The sequence below is a fragment of the Ambystoma mexicanum genome, chromosome 5p, assembly GCF_040938575.1.
Source record: "Ambystoma mexicanum isolate Mex_15411 chromosome 5p, UKY_AmexF1_1, whole genome shotgun sequence".
Classification (NCBI taxonomy): Eukaryota; Metazoa; Chordata; class Amphibia; order Caudata; family Ambystomatidae; genus Ambystoma; species Ambystoma mexicanum.
The window spans coordinates 715,977,434-715,990,793 of NC_090930.1; the positions used below are offsets into that span (position 1 = coordinate 715,977,434).

The window sequence follows — 13,360 nt, forward strand, 5'->3', positions numbered from 1 at the left end:
GAGGCAGGCTGAGCCTCGAAGGCTGGTGCAGGCCTTGGTGTGCGAGCCCGAAAAAAGGGCAGCTCCTATGTCATCCCTTCTTGCCCTCCGGCACTTGCTGTACAAGCAAAGCCCCCTTTGAACTCTGCATGGTAACCCTGCTGTGTCTCGCAGGCAATCATGGCCTGCCGCCTTTTAATAAACGTGCTCTCCCACGAAGCAGTTCTCCTAAGGAGGGTTAGTTGTGAGTGTGCATCTTCAGCGGCAGCCTCTAGGGGGAGCTTCAGCACTGACCCACAAAAGCTCATAGCGAGGAAGGCTGTCCTTTCAGGAGAGCAAGACAGGAATATCAGCGCTTGGAAGTGAAAGCGCAAACGTTCCCAAAGTGATGCTGTCTTCAATCTCTAAGCTCCCCTTTTCGCAGACCATCACAAGTGTTTTTGTTTTCTTTCTTTCTTTCTTTATTTCTTTATTTATTTATTTATTAGCAGAAACGGCCCCCGAAGACCTGCAGGCACTGGTGCCCATTGTAGCAGAGGCCCTCAGCCTTTGGACTCGGACGCCACCATCTGAGCGACACGCAACAGGGTGCACCCACCGTCCCTGGTGGTCTAGTGGTTAGGATTCGGCGCTCTCACCGCCGCGGCCCGGGTTCGATTCCCGGTCAGGGAAGGAGCTCTTTTAACAACTGACATTTTTATTTACAGCAATGCAGTTAACTGGCGACCGGAAATCTTGCTCCCAGATGCAGATTTGCGTGCACAAAATGGAGGAAGTGCCCTCAGCGCGACGCAAAACGTGTTTATGGCAGAGTCCCATTCATTCTCCTGTCGCTGCGGAAAGACTGCCCTTGACGCAAAAAAGGCAGCTTCCTTTTTCACCGCTGGAGAGAACCTATCTGCTCGGCCCTCCCCCTCTCTTCCCAGTCCCCCAATGGACTGGCCTTTGAGGCACCTGCAGGCATTGTGCACTCGGACACCACTGCCCGGCCTTCCCGAGCTGTCCAGCGGTCTCCCTGGTGGTCTAGTGGTTAGGATTCGGCGCCGCGGCCCGGGTTCGATTCCCGGTCAGGGAAGAGAGGCTTTTACTGAATGACATTTTTACAGAAATTCAAACAACTGCGTCTCAAAAAATATTTCTTTCAAATGTAGCTTCACTCACAGGCAATAGCGGCGTGGCTCCCCTGGCGGTAACTCCAAGCATCTTTTCAGCATGGTCCCTTACCGGAAGCTGTCGCCGCTAGAAGTGGGCCTGTGCCCCAAAAAGGAAGCTTTCTTTCTTCCAAAGCTGTAGAGAAAATATTAGTCCTGTCGCCCTGCCAAAGCCGAGCTCGCCCACCATCCCTAGCCTCATCAGACCAAGACCTTGCCCGGGACCATGGGGCAGAGGGCTGCAGAAATGGTTGCGTACCGGTTTGGAGGAGAAAAGCAGGGGAGGGAGGGGTCGTAGCTGCTTGATTTGCATACAGAGCTGTGGTCTGCTGGGAAAGTGCAGCCTTTGGAGCTTGGCAAAGGCTTCGCAAGGGGCCCGAGCATTGCCCTCGCCCCGTTTGTTGACAGGTTCTCCTTCTATGGGCTGAAGGGCCCTGTAGCCTGATTTGAGGTTGGACGCTCTATTATTCACAGGGGTGTACCGGGCCTAGACGGTGACTGGCTGACCCGTCAGGGCATCGCCCGTTTGGAAGCCCGTTTCGGAAGCGGAGGCGGGAATCCCTGCCCAATTTTCTTTTGGGGTGGTAGGGCTGTTGGCGGGGTTGCACAAGCTCTGCCAACTTTGGCGGCTTAAGCTTGGGATGCGAGGGACATGGTACAAAAATGCAAAGGTTTTCCAGGAAAAGAGTCTACGGGCAACGATTCCTTGTTGCTCTTTTCAGGTGAACTCAAGCCTCAGGGCTTTGAGGTAGGGGCACTGCCTACAGACAGCAGGAAAGGGCTTGTGCGAAGCTGCTGCCGCATTTAGGTAAGAAGAGTAAAAACCTGTACCAGGAGTGGGGCTCGAACCCACGCGGACACTTGTCCATTGGATCTTAAGTCCAACGCCTTAACCACTCGGCCATCCTGGTGAGCTGCTGCAAAGGGCTTCGAATTGAATCTTTGCTGTTTCAGCAGCAGGCGAACAAGTGGAAAACCAGCCCAGAGTGCCCCCTGCAGGAGGTTGGATGGAATTGGCTTGCGAGCGGCAAACGTCTCTCACTTAACAGCATTACAATAGCCTCCAGCTGACTGCAAGTACGGTTGCGGAAACCTCCCGGGTGCTGCAGTCGTTTCCCCGGTGGCCTAGTGGTGAGGATTTGGTGCTTTCACTGCCACGGGCCTGGCTTCGAGTCCCCGACCAGAGTGTGTGCTTTGAGTAAAGGTGGTCTAGGGCAGTCCAGAGGCAGGCTGAGCCTCGAAGGCTGGTGCAGGCCTTGGTGTGCGAGCCCGAAAAAAGGGCAGCTCCTATGTCATCCCTTCTTGCCCTCCGGCACTTTCTGTACAAGCAAAGCCCCCTTTGAACTCTGCATGGTAACCCTGCTGTGTCTCGCAGGCAATCATGGCCTGCCGCCTTTTAATAAACGTGCTCTCCCACGAAGCAGTTCTCCTAAGGAGGGTTAGTTGTGAGTGTGCATCTTCAGCGGCAGCCTCTAGGGGGAGCTTCAGCACTGACCCACAAAAGCTCATAGCGAGGAAGGCTGTCCTTTCAGGAGAGCAAGACAGGAATATCAGCGCTTGGAAGTGAAAGCGCAAACGTTCCCAAAGTGATGCTGTCTTCAATCTCTAAGCTCCCCTTTTCGCAGACCATCACAAGTGTTTTTGTTTTCTTTCTTTCTTTCTTTCTTTCTTTATTTCTTTATTTATTTATTTATTAGCAGAAACGGCCCCCGAAGACCTGCAGGCACTGGTGCCCATTGTAGCAGAGGCCCTCAGCCTTTGGACTCGGACGCCACCATCTGAGCGACACGCAACAGGGTGCACCCACCGTCCCTGGTGGTCTAGTGGTTAGGATTCGGAGCTCTCACCGCGGCCCGGGTTCGATTCCCGGTCAGGGAAGGAGCTCTTTTAACAACTGACATTTTTATTTACAGCAATGCAGTTAACTGGCGACCGGAAATCTTGCTCCCAGATGCAGATTTGCGTGCACAAAATGGAGGAAGTGCCCTCAGCGCGACGCAAAACGTGTTTATGGCAGAGTCCCAATCATTCTCCTGTCGCTGCGGAAAGACTGCCCTTGACGCAAAAAAGGCAGCTTCCTTTTTCACCGCTGGAGAGAACCTATCTGCTCGGCCCTCCCCCTCTCTTCCCAGTCCCCCAATGGACTGGCCTTTGAGGCACCTGCAGGCATTGTGCACTCGGACACCACTGCCCGGCCTTCCCGAGCTGTCCAGCGGTCTCCCTGGTGGTCTAGTGGTTAGGATTCGGCGCTCTCACCGCCGCGGCCCGGGTTCGATTCCCGGTCAGGGAAGAGAGGCTTTTACTGAATGACATTTTTACAGAAATTCAAACAACTGCGTCTCAAAAAATATTTCTTTCAAATGTAGCTTCACTCACAGGCAATAGCGGCGTGGCTCCCCTGGCGGTAACTCCAAGCATCTTTTCAGCATGGTCCCTTACCGGAAGCTGTCGCCGCTAGAAGTGGGCCTGTGCCCCAAAAAGGAAGCTTTCTTTCTTCCAAAGCTGTAGAGAAAATATTAGTCCTGTCGCCCTGCCAAAGCCGAGCTCGCCCACCATCCCTAGCTTCATCAGACCAAGACCTTGCCCGGGACCCTGGGGCAGAGGGCTGCAGAAATGGTTGCGTACCGGTTTGGAGGAGAAAAGCAGGGGAGGGAGGGGTCGTAGCTGCTTGATTTGCATACAGAGCTGTGGTCTGCTGGGAAAGTGCAGCCTTTGGAGCTTGGCAAAGGCTTCGCAAGGGGCCCGAGCATTGCCCTCGCCCCGTTTGTTGACAGGTTCTCCTTCTATGGGCTGAAGGGCCCTGTAGCCTGATTTGAGGTTGGACGCTCTATTATTCACAGGGGTGTACCGGGCCTAGACGGTGACTGGCTGACCCGTCAGGGCATCGCCCGTTTGGAAGCCCGTTTCGGAAGCGGAGGCGGGAATCCCTGCCCAATTTTCTTTTGGGGTGGTAGGGCTGTTGGCGGGGTTGCACAAGCTCTGCCAACTTTGGCGGCTTAAGCTTGGGATGCGAGGGACATGGTACAAAAATGCAAAGGTTTTCCAGGAAAAGAGTCTACGGGCAACGATTCCTTGTTGCTCTTTTCAGGTGAACTCAAGCCTCAGGGCTTTGAGGTAGGGGCACTGCCTACAGACAGCAGGAAAGGGCTTGTGCGAAGCTGCTGCCGCATTTAGGTAAGAAGAGTAAAAACCTGTACCAGGAGTGGGGCTCGAACCCACGCGGACACTTGTCCATTGGATCTTAAGTCCAACGCCTTAACCACTCGGCCATCCTGGTGAGCTGCTGCAAAGGGCTTCGAATTGAATCTTTGCTGTTTCAGCAGCAGGCGAACAAGTGGAAAACCAGCCCAGAGTGCCCCCTGCAGGAGGTTGGATGGAATTGGCTTGCGAGCGGCAAACGTCTCTCACTTAACAGCATTACAATAGCCTCCAGCTGACTGCAAGTACGGTTGCGGAAACCTCCCGGGTGCTGCAGTCGTTTCCCCGGTGGCCTAGTGGTGAGGATTTGGTGCTTTCACTGCCACGGGCCTGGCTTCGAGTCCCCGACCAGAGTGTGTGCTTTGAGTAAAGGTGGTCTAGGGCAGTCCAGAGGCAGGCTGAGCCTCGAAGGCTGGTGCAGGCCTTGGTGTGCGAGCCCGAAAAAAGGGCAGCTCCTATGTCATCCCTTCTTGCCCTCCGGCACTTGCTGTACAAGCAAAGCCCCCTTTGAACTCTGCATGGTAACCCTGCTGTGTCTCGCAGGCAATCATGGCCTGCCGCCTTTTAATAAACGTGCTCTCCCACGAAGCAGTTCTCCTAAGGAGGGTTAGTTGTGAGTGTGCATCTTCAGCGGCAGCCTCTAGGGGGAGCTTCAGCACTGACCCACAAAAGCTCATAGCGAGGAAGGCTGTCCTTTCAGGAGAGCAAGACAGGAATATCAGTGCTTGGAAGTGAAAGCGCAAACGTTCCCAAAGTGATGCTGTCTTCAATCTCTAAGCTCCCCTTTTCGCAGACCATCACAAGTGTTTTTGTTTTCTTTCTTTCTTTCTTTCTTTATTTCTTTATGTATTTATTTATTAGCAGAAACGGCCCCGAAGACCTGCAGGCACTGGTGCCCATTGTAGCAGAGGCCCTCAGCCTTTGGACTCGGACGCCACCATCTGAGCGACACGCAACGGGGTGCACCCACCGTCCCGGGTGGTCTAGTGGTTAGGATTCGGGCGCTCTCACCGCCGCGGCCCGGGTTCGATTCCCGGTCAGGGAAGGAGCTCTTTTAACAACTGACATTTTTATTTACAGCAATGCAGTTAACTGGCGACCGGAAATCTTGCTCCCAGATGCAGATTTGCGTGCACAAAATGGAGGAAGTGCCCTCAGCGCGACGCAAAACGTGTTTATGGCAGAGTCCCATTCATTCTCCTGTCGCTGCGGAAAGACTGCCCTTGACGCAAAAAAGGCAGCTTCCTTTTTCACCGCTGGAGAGAACCTATCTGCTCGGCCCTCCCCCTCTCTTCCCAGTCCCCCAATGGACTGGCCTTTGAGGCACCTGCAGGCATTGTGCACTCGGACACCACTGCCCGGCCTTCCCGAGCTGTCCAGCGGTCTCCCTGGTGGTCTAGTGGTTAGGATTCGGCGCTCTCACCGCCGCGGCCCGGGTTCGATTCCCGGTCAGGGAAGAGAGGCTTTTACTGAATGACATTTTTACAGAAATTTAAACAACTGCGTCTCAAAAAATATTTCTTTCAAATGTAGCTTCACTCACAGGCAATAGCGGCGTGGCTCCCCTGGCGGTAACTCCAAGCATCTTTTCAGCATGGTCCCTTACCGGAAGCTGTCGCCGCTAGAAGTGGGCCTGTGCCCCAAAAAGGAAGCTTTCTTTCTTCCAAAGCTGTAGAGAAAATATTAGTCCTGTCGCCCTGCCAAAGCCGAGCTCGCCCACCATCCCTAGCCTCATCAGACCAAGACCTTGCCCGGGACCCTGGGGCAGAGGGCTGCAGAAATGGTTGCGTACCGGTTTGGAGGAGAAAAGCAGGGGAGGGAGGGGTCGTAGCTGCTTGATTTGCATACAGAGCTGTGGTCTGCTGGGAAAATGCAGCCTTTGGAGCTTGGCAAAGGCTTCGCAAGGGGCCCGAGCATTGCCCTCGCCCCGTTTGTTGACAGGTTCTCCTTCTATGGGCTGAAGGGCCCTGTAGCCTGATTTGAGGTTGGACGCTCTATTATTCACAGGGGTGTACCGGGCCTAGACGGTGACTGGCTGACCCGTCAGGGCATCGCCCGTTTGGAAGCCCGTTTCGGAAGCGGAGGCGGGAATCCCTGCCCAATTTTCTTTTGGGGTGGTAGGGCTGTTGGCGGGGTTGCACAAGCTCTGCCAACTTTGGCGGCTTAAGCTTGGGATGCGAGGGACATGGTACAAAAATGCAAAGGTTTTCCAGGAAAAGAGTCTACGGGCAACGATTCCTTGTTGCTCTTTTCAGGTGAACTCAAGCCTCAGGGCTTTGAGGTAGGGGCACTGCCTACAGACAGCAGGAAAGGGCTTGTGCGAAGCTGCTGCCGCATTTAGGTAAGAAGAGTAAAAACCTGTACCAGGAGTGGGGCTCGAACCCACGCGGACACTTGTCCATTGGATCTTAAGTCCAACGCCTTAACCACTCGGCCATCCTGGTGAGCTGCTGCAAAGGGCTTCGAATTGAATCTTTGCTGTTTCAGCAGCAGGCGAACAAGTGGAAAACCAGCCCAGAGTGCCCCCTGCAGGAGGTTGGATGGAATTGGCTTGCGAGCGGCAAACGTCTCTCACTTAACAGCATTACAATAGCCTCCAGCTGACTGCAAGTACGGTTGCGGAAACCTCCCGGGTGCTGCAGTCGTTTCCCCGGTGGCCTAGTGGTGAGGATTTGGTGCTTTCACTGCCACGGGCCTGGCTTCGAGTCCCCGACCAGAGTGTGTGCTTTGAGTAAAGGTGGTCTAGGGCAGTCCAGAGGCAGGCTGAGCCTCGAAGGCTGGTGCAGGCCTTGGTGTGCGAGCCCGAAAAAAGGGCAGCTCCTATGTCATCCCTTCTTGCCCTCCGGCACTTGCTGTACAAGCAAAGCCCCCTTTGAACTCTGCATGGTAACCCTGCTGTGTCTCGCAGGCAATCATGGCCTGCCGCCTTTTAATAAACGTGCTCTCCCACAAAGCAGTTCTCCTAGGGAGGGTTAGTTGTGAGTGTGCATCTTCAGCGGCAGCCTCTAGGGGGAGCTTCAGCACTGACCCACAAAAGCTCATAGCGAGGAAGGCTGTCCTTTCAGGAGAGCAAGACAGGAATATCAGCGCTTGGAAGTGAAAGCGCAAACGTTCCCAAAGTGATGCTGTCTTCAATCTCTAAGCTCCCCTTTTCGCAGACCATCACAAGTGTTTTTGTTTTCTTTCTTTCTTTCTTTCTTTCTTTCTTTATTTATTTATTTATTAGCAGAAACGACCCCCGAAGACCTGCAGGCACTGGTGCCCATTGTAGCAGAGGCCCTCAGCCTTTGGACTCGGACGCCACCATCTGAGCGACACGCAACGGGGTGCACCCACCGTCCCTGGTGGTCTAGTGGTTAGGATTCGGCGCTCTCACCGCCGCGGCCCGGGTTCGATTCCCGGTCAGGGAAGGAGCTCTTTTAACAACTGACATTTTTATTTACAGCAATGCAGTTAACTGGCGACCGGAAATCTTGCTCCCAGATGCAGATTTGCGTGCACAAAATGGAGGAAGTGCCCTCAGCGCGACGCAAAACGTGTTTATGGCAGAGTCCCATTCATTCTCCTGTCGCTGCGGAAAGACTGCCCTTGACGCAAAAAAGGCAGCTTCCTTTTTCACCGCTGGAGAGAACCTATCTGCTCGGCCCTCCCCCTCTCTTCCCAGTCCCCCAATGGACTGGCCTTTGAGGCACCTGCAGGCATTGTGCACTCGGACACCACTGCCCGGCCTTCCCGAGCTGTCCAGCGGTCTCCCTGGTGGTCTAGTGGTTAGGATTCGGCGCTCTCACCGCCGCGGCCCGGGTTCGATTCCCGGTCAGGGAAGAGAGGCTTTTACTGAATGACATTTTTACAGAAATTCAAACAACTGCGTCTCAAAAAATATTTCTTTCAAATGTAGCTTCACTCACAGGCAATAGCGGCGTGGCTCCCCTGGCGGTAACTCCAAGCATCTTTTCAGCATGGTCCCTTACCGGAAGCTGTCGCCGCTAGAAGTGGGCCTGTGCCCCAAAAAGGAAGCTTTCTTTCTTCCAAAGCTGTAGAGAAAATATTAGTCCTGTCGCCCTGCCAAAGCCGAGCTCGCCCACCATCCCTAGCCTCATCAGACCAAGACCTTGCCCGGGACCCTGGGGCAGAGGGCTGCAGAAATGGTTGCGTACCGGTTTGGAGGAGAAAAGCAGGGGAGGGAGGGGTCGTAGCTGCTTGATTTGCATACAGAGCTGTGGTCTGCTGGGAAAGTGCAGCCTTTGGAGCTTGGCAAAGGCTTCGCAAGGGGCCCGAGCATTGCCCTCGCCCCGTTTGTTGACAGGTTCTCCTTCTATGGGCTGAAGGGCCCTGTAGCCTGATTTGAGGTTGGACGCTCTATTATTCACAGGGGTGTACCGGGCCTAGACGGTGACTGGCTGACCCGTCAGGGCATCGCCCGTTTGGAAGCCCGTTTCGGAAGCGGAGGCGGGAATCCCTGCCCAATTTTCTTTTGGGGTGGTAGGGCTGTTGGCGGGGTTGCACAAGCTCTGCCAACTTTGGCGGCTTAAGCTTGGGATGCGAGGGACATGGTACAAAAATGCAAAGGTTTTCCAGGAAAAGAGTCTACGGGCAACGATTCCTTGTTGCTCTTTTCAGGTGAACTCAAGCCTCAGGGCTTTGAGGTAGGGGCACTGCCTACAGACAGCAGGAAAGGGCTTGTGCGAAGCTGCTGCCGCATTTAGGTAAGAAGAGTAAAAACCTGTACCAGGAGTGGGGCTCGAACCCACGCGGACACTTGTCCATTGGATCTTAAGTCCAACGCCTTAACCACTCGGCCATCCTGGTGAGCTGCTGCAAAGGGCTTCGAATTGAATCTTTGCTGTTTCAGCAGCAGGCGAACAAGTGGAAAACCAGCCCAGAGTGCCCCCTGCAGGAGGTTGGATGGAATTGGCTTGCGAGCGGCAAACGTCTCTCACTTAACAGCATTACAATAGCCTCCAGCTGACTGCAAGTACGGTTGCGGAAACCTCCCGGGTGCTGCAGTCGTTTCCCCGGTGGCCTAGTGGTGAGGATTTGGTGCTTTCACTGCCACGGGCCTGGCTTCGAGTCCCCGACCAGAGTGTGTGCTTTGAGTAAAGGTGGTCTAGGGCAGTCCAGAGGCAGGCTGAGCCTCGAAGGCTGGTGCAGGCCTTGGTGTGCGAGCCCGAAAAAAGGGCAGCTCCTATGTCATCCCTTCTTGCCCTCCGGCACTTGCTGTACAAGCAAAGCCCCCTTTGAACTCTGCATGGTAACCCTGCTGTGTCTCGCAGGCAATCATGGCCTGCCGCCTTTTAATAAACGTGCTCTCCCACGAAGCAGTTCTCCTAAGGAGGGTTAGTTGTGAGTGTGCATCTTCAGCGGCAGCCTCTAGGGGGAGCTTCAGCACTGACCCACAAAAGCTCATAGCGAGGAAGGCTGTCCTTTCAGGAGAGCAAGACAGGAATATCAGCGCTTGGAAGTGAAAGCGCAAACGTTCCCAAAGTGATGCTGTCTTCAATCTCTAAGCTCCCCTTTTCGCAGACCATCACAAGTGTTTTTGTTTTCTTTCTTTCTTTCTTTCTTTCTTTCTTTATTTCTTTATTTATTTATTTATTAGCAGAAACGGCCCCCGAAGACCTGCAGGCACTGGTGCCCATTGTAGCAGAGGCCCTCAGCCTTTGGACTCGGACGCCACCATCTGAGCGACACGCAACGGGGTGCACCCACCGTCCCTGGTGGTCTAGTGGTTAGGATTCGGCGCCGCGGCCCGGGTTCGATTCCCGGTCAGGGAAGGAGCTCTTTTAACAACTGACATTTTTATTTACAGCAATGCAGTTAACTGGCGACCGGAAATCTTGCTCCCAGATGCAGATTTGCGTGCACAAAATGGAGGAAGTGCCCTCAGCGCGACGCAAAACGTGTTTATGGCAGAGTCCCATTCATTCTCCTGTCGCTGCGGAAAGACTGCCCTTGACGCAAAAAAGGCAGCTTCCTTTTTCACCGCTGGAGAGAACCTATCTGCTCGGCCCTCCCCCTCTCTTCCCAGTCCCCCAATGGACTGGCCTTTGAGGCACCTGCAGGCATTGTGCACTCGGACACCACTGCCCGGCCTTCCCGAGCTGTCCAGCGGTCTCCCTGGTGGTCTAGTGGTTAGGATTCGGCGCCGCGGCCCGGGTTCGATTCCCGGTCAGGGAAGAGAGGCTTTTACTGAATGACATTTTTACAGAAATTCAAACAACTGCGTCTCAAAAAATATTTCTTTCAAATGTAGCTTCACTCACAGGCAATAGCGGCGTGGCTCCCCTGGCGGTAACTCCAAGCATCTTTTCAGCATGGTCCCTTACCGGAAGCTGTCGCCGCTAGAAGTGGGCCTGTGCCCCAAAAAGGAAGCTTTCTTTCTTCCAAAGCTGTAGAGAAAATATTAGTCCTGTCGCCCTGCCAAAGCCGAGCTCGCCCACCATCCCTAGCCTCATCAGACCAAGACCTTGCCCGGGACCATGGGGCAGAGGGCTGCAGAAATGGTTGCGTACCGGTTTGGAGGAGAAAAGCAGGGGAGGGAGGGGTCGTAGCTGCTTGATTTGCATACAGAGCTGTGGTCTGCTGGGAAAGTGCAGCCTTTGGAGCTTGGCAAAGGCTTCGCAAGGGGCCCGAGCATTGCCCTCGCCCCGTTTGTTGACAGGTTCTCCTTCTATGGGCTGAAGGGCCCTGTAGCCTGATTTGAGGTTGGACGCTCTATTATTCACAGGGGTGTACCGGGCCTAGACGGTGACTGGCTGACCCGTCAGGGCATCGCCCGTTTGGAAGCCCGTTTCGGAAGCGGAGGCGGGAATCCCTGCCCAATTTTCTTTTGGGGTGGTAGGGCTGTTGGCGGGGTTGCACAAGCTCTGCCAACTTTGGCGGCTTAAGCTTGGGATGCGAGGGACATAGTACAAAAATGCAAAGGTTTTCCAGGAAAAGAGTCTACGGGCAACGATTCCTTGTTGCTCTTTTCAGGTGAACTCAAGCCTCAGGGCTTTGAGGTAGGGGCACTGCCTACAGACAGCAGGAAAGGGCTTGTGCGAAGCTGCTGCCGCATTTAGGTAAGAAGAGTAAAAACCTGTACCAGGAGTGGGGCTCGAACCCACGCGGACACTTGTCCATTGGATCTTAAGTCCAACGCCTTAACCACTCGGCCATCCTGGTGAGCTGCTGCAAAGGGCTTCGAATTGAATCTTTGCTGTTTCAGCAGCAGGCGAACAAGTGGAAAACCAGCCCAGAGTGCCCCCTGCAGGAGGTTGGATGGAATTGGCTTGCGAGCGGCAAACGTCTCTCACTTAACAGCATTACAATAGCCTCCAGCTGACTGCAAGTACGGTTGCGGAAACCTCCCGGGTGCTGCAGTCGTTTCCCCGGTGGCCTAGTGGTGAGGATTTGGTGCTTTCACTGCCACGGGCCTGGCTTCGAGTCCCCGACCAGAGTGTGTGCTTTGAGTAAAGGTGGTCTAGGGCAGTCCAGAGGCAGGCTGAGCCTCGAAGGCTGGTGCAGGCCTTGGTGTGCGAGCCCGAAAAAAGGGCAGCTCCTATGTCATCCCTTCTTGCCCTCCGGCACTTGCTGTACAAGCAAACCCCCTTTGAACTCTGCATGGTAACCCTGCTGTGTCTCGCAGGCAATCATGGCCTGCCGCCTTTTAATAAACGTGCTCTCCCACGAAGCAGTTCTCCTAAGGAGGGTTAGTTGTGAGTGTGCATCTTCAGCGGCAGCCTCTAGGGGGAGCTTCAGCACTGACCCACAAAAGCTCATAGCGAGGAAGGCTGTCCTTTCAGGAGAGCAAGACAGGAATATCAGCGCTTGGAAGTGAAAGCGCAAACGTTCCCAAAGTGATGCTGTCTTCAATCTCTAAGCTCCCCTTTTCGCAGACCATCACAAGTGTTTTTGTTTTCTTTCTTTCTTTCTTTCTTTATTTCTTTATTTATTTATTTATTAGCAGAAACGGCCCCCGAAGACCTGCAGGCACTGGTGCCCATTGTAGCAGAGGCCCTCAGCCTTTGGACTCGGACGCCACCATCTGAGCGACACGCAACGGGGTGCACCCACCGTCCCTGGTGGTCTAGTGGTTAGGATTCGGCGCTCTCACCGCCGCGGCCCGGGTTCGATTCCCGGTCAGGGAAGGAGCTCTTTTAACAACTGACATTTTTATTTACAGCAATGCAGTTAACTGGCGACCGGAAATCTTGCTCCCAGATGCAGATTTGCGTGCACAAAATGGAGGAAGTGCCCTCAGCGCGACGCAAAACGTGTTTATGGCAGAGTCCCAATCATTCTCCTGTCGCTGCGGAAAGACTGCCCTTGACGCAAAAAAGGCAGCTTCCTTTTTCACCGCTGGAGAGAACCTATCTGCTCGGCCCTCCCCCTCTCTTCCCAGTCCCCCAATGGACTGGCCTTTGAGGCACCTGCAGGCATTGTGCACTCGGACACCACTGCCCGGCCTTCCCGAGCTGTCCAGCGGTCTCCCTGGTGGTCTAGTGGTTAGGATTCACCGCCGCGGCCCGGGTTCGATTCCCGGTCAGGGAAGAGAGGCTTTTACTGAATGACATTTTTACAGAAATTCAAACAACTGCGTCTCAAAAAATATTTCTTTCAAATGTAGCTTCACTCACAGGCAATAGCGGCGTGGCTCCCCTGGCGGTAACTCCAAGCATCTTTTCAGCATGGTCCCTTACCGGAAGCTGTCGCCGCTAGAAGTGGGCCTGTGCCCCAAAAAGGAAGCTTTCTTTCTTCCAAAGCTGTAGAGAAAATATTAGTCCTGTCGCCCTGCCAAAGCCGAGCTCGCCCACCATCCCTAGCCTCATCAGACCAAGACCTTGCCCGGGACCCTGGGGCAGAGGGCTGCAGAAATGGTTGCGTACCGGTTTGGAGGAGAAAAGCAGGGGAGGGAGGGGTCGTAGCTGCTTGATTTGCATACAGAGCTGTGGTCTGCTGGGAAAGTGCAGCCTTTGGAGCTTGGCAAAGGCTTCGCAAGGGGCCCGAGCATTGCCCTCGCCCCGTTTGTTGACAGGTTCTCCTTCTATGGG

At 54.4% G+C, this 13,360-nt stretch overlaps 12 non-coding genes across 12 annotated transcripts; 7 read left to right on the forward strand and 5 right to left on the reverse strand.

The window, feature by feature from the left end:
• The first annotated feature begins 579 nt into the window (after positions 1-579).
• Positions 580-651, forward strand: TRNAE-CUC (transfer RNA glutamic acid (anticodon CUC)). The gene has a single exon. It is a non-coding gene; the product is annotated as a tRNA-Glu (tRNA).
• A 1,307-nt stretch (positions 652-1,958) lies between these two features.
• TRNAL-UAA (transfer RNA leucine (anticodon UAA)) lies at positions 1,959-2,041 on the reverse strand. Its single transcript has one exon. It is a non-coding gene; the product is annotated as a tRNA-Leu (tRNA).
• Positions 2,042-3,348: 1,307 nt separating this feature from the next.
• TRNAE-CUC (transfer RNA glutamic acid (anticodon CUC)) lies at positions 3,349-3,420 on the forward strand. The gene has a single exon. It is a non-coding gene; the product is annotated as a tRNA-Glu (tRNA).
• A 904-nt stretch (positions 3,421-4,324) lies between these two features.
• On the reverse strand, positions 4,325-4,407 carry TRNAL-UAA (transfer RNA leucine (anticodon UAA)). The gene has a single exon. It is a non-coding gene; the product is annotated as a tRNA-Leu (tRNA).
• An 893-nt stretch (positions 4,408-5,300) lies between these two features.
• Positions 5,301-5,373, forward strand: TRNAE-CUC (transfer RNA glutamic acid (anticodon CUC)). Its single transcript has one exon. It is a non-coding gene; the product is annotated as a tRNA-Glu (tRNA).
• Positions 5,374-5,713: 340 nt separating this feature from the next.
• On the forward strand, positions 5,714-5,785 carry TRNAE-CUC (transfer RNA glutamic acid (anticodon CUC)). Its single transcript has one exon. It is a non-coding gene; the product is annotated as a tRNA-Glu (tRNA).
• Positions 5,786-6,689: 904 nt separating this feature from the next.
• Positions 6,690-6,772, reverse strand: TRNAL-UAA (transfer RNA leucine (anticodon UAA)). The gene has a single exon. It is a non-coding gene; the product is annotated as a tRNA-Leu (tRNA).
• An 894-nt stretch (positions 6,773-7,666) lies between these two features.
• TRNAE-CUC (transfer RNA glutamic acid (anticodon CUC)) lies at positions 7,667-7,738 on the forward strand. The gene has a single exon. It is a non-coding gene; the product is annotated as a tRNA-Glu (tRNA).
• Positions 7,739-8,078: 340 nt separating this feature from the next.
• Positions 8,079-8,150, forward strand: TRNAE-CUC (transfer RNA glutamic acid (anticodon CUC)). Its single transcript has one exon. It is a non-coding gene; the product is annotated as a tRNA-Glu (tRNA).
• Positions 8,151-9,054: 904 nt separating this feature from the next.
• On the reverse strand, positions 9,055-9,137 carry TRNAL-UAA (transfer RNA leucine (anticodon UAA)). The gene has a single exon. It is a non-coding gene; the product is annotated as a tRNA-Leu (tRNA).
• Positions 9,138-11,409: 2,272 nt separating this feature from the next.
• On the reverse strand, positions 11,410-11,492 carry TRNAL-UAA (transfer RNA leucine (anticodon UAA)). The gene has a single exon. It is a non-coding gene; the product is annotated as a tRNA-Leu (tRNA).
• An 893-nt stretch (positions 11,493-12,385) lies between these two features.
• TRNAE-CUC (transfer RNA glutamic acid (anticodon CUC)) lies at positions 12,386-12,457 on the forward strand. Its single transcript has one exon. It is a non-coding gene; the product is annotated as a tRNA-Glu (tRNA).
• The last annotated feature ends 903 nt before the right edge of the window (positions 12,458-13,360 follow it).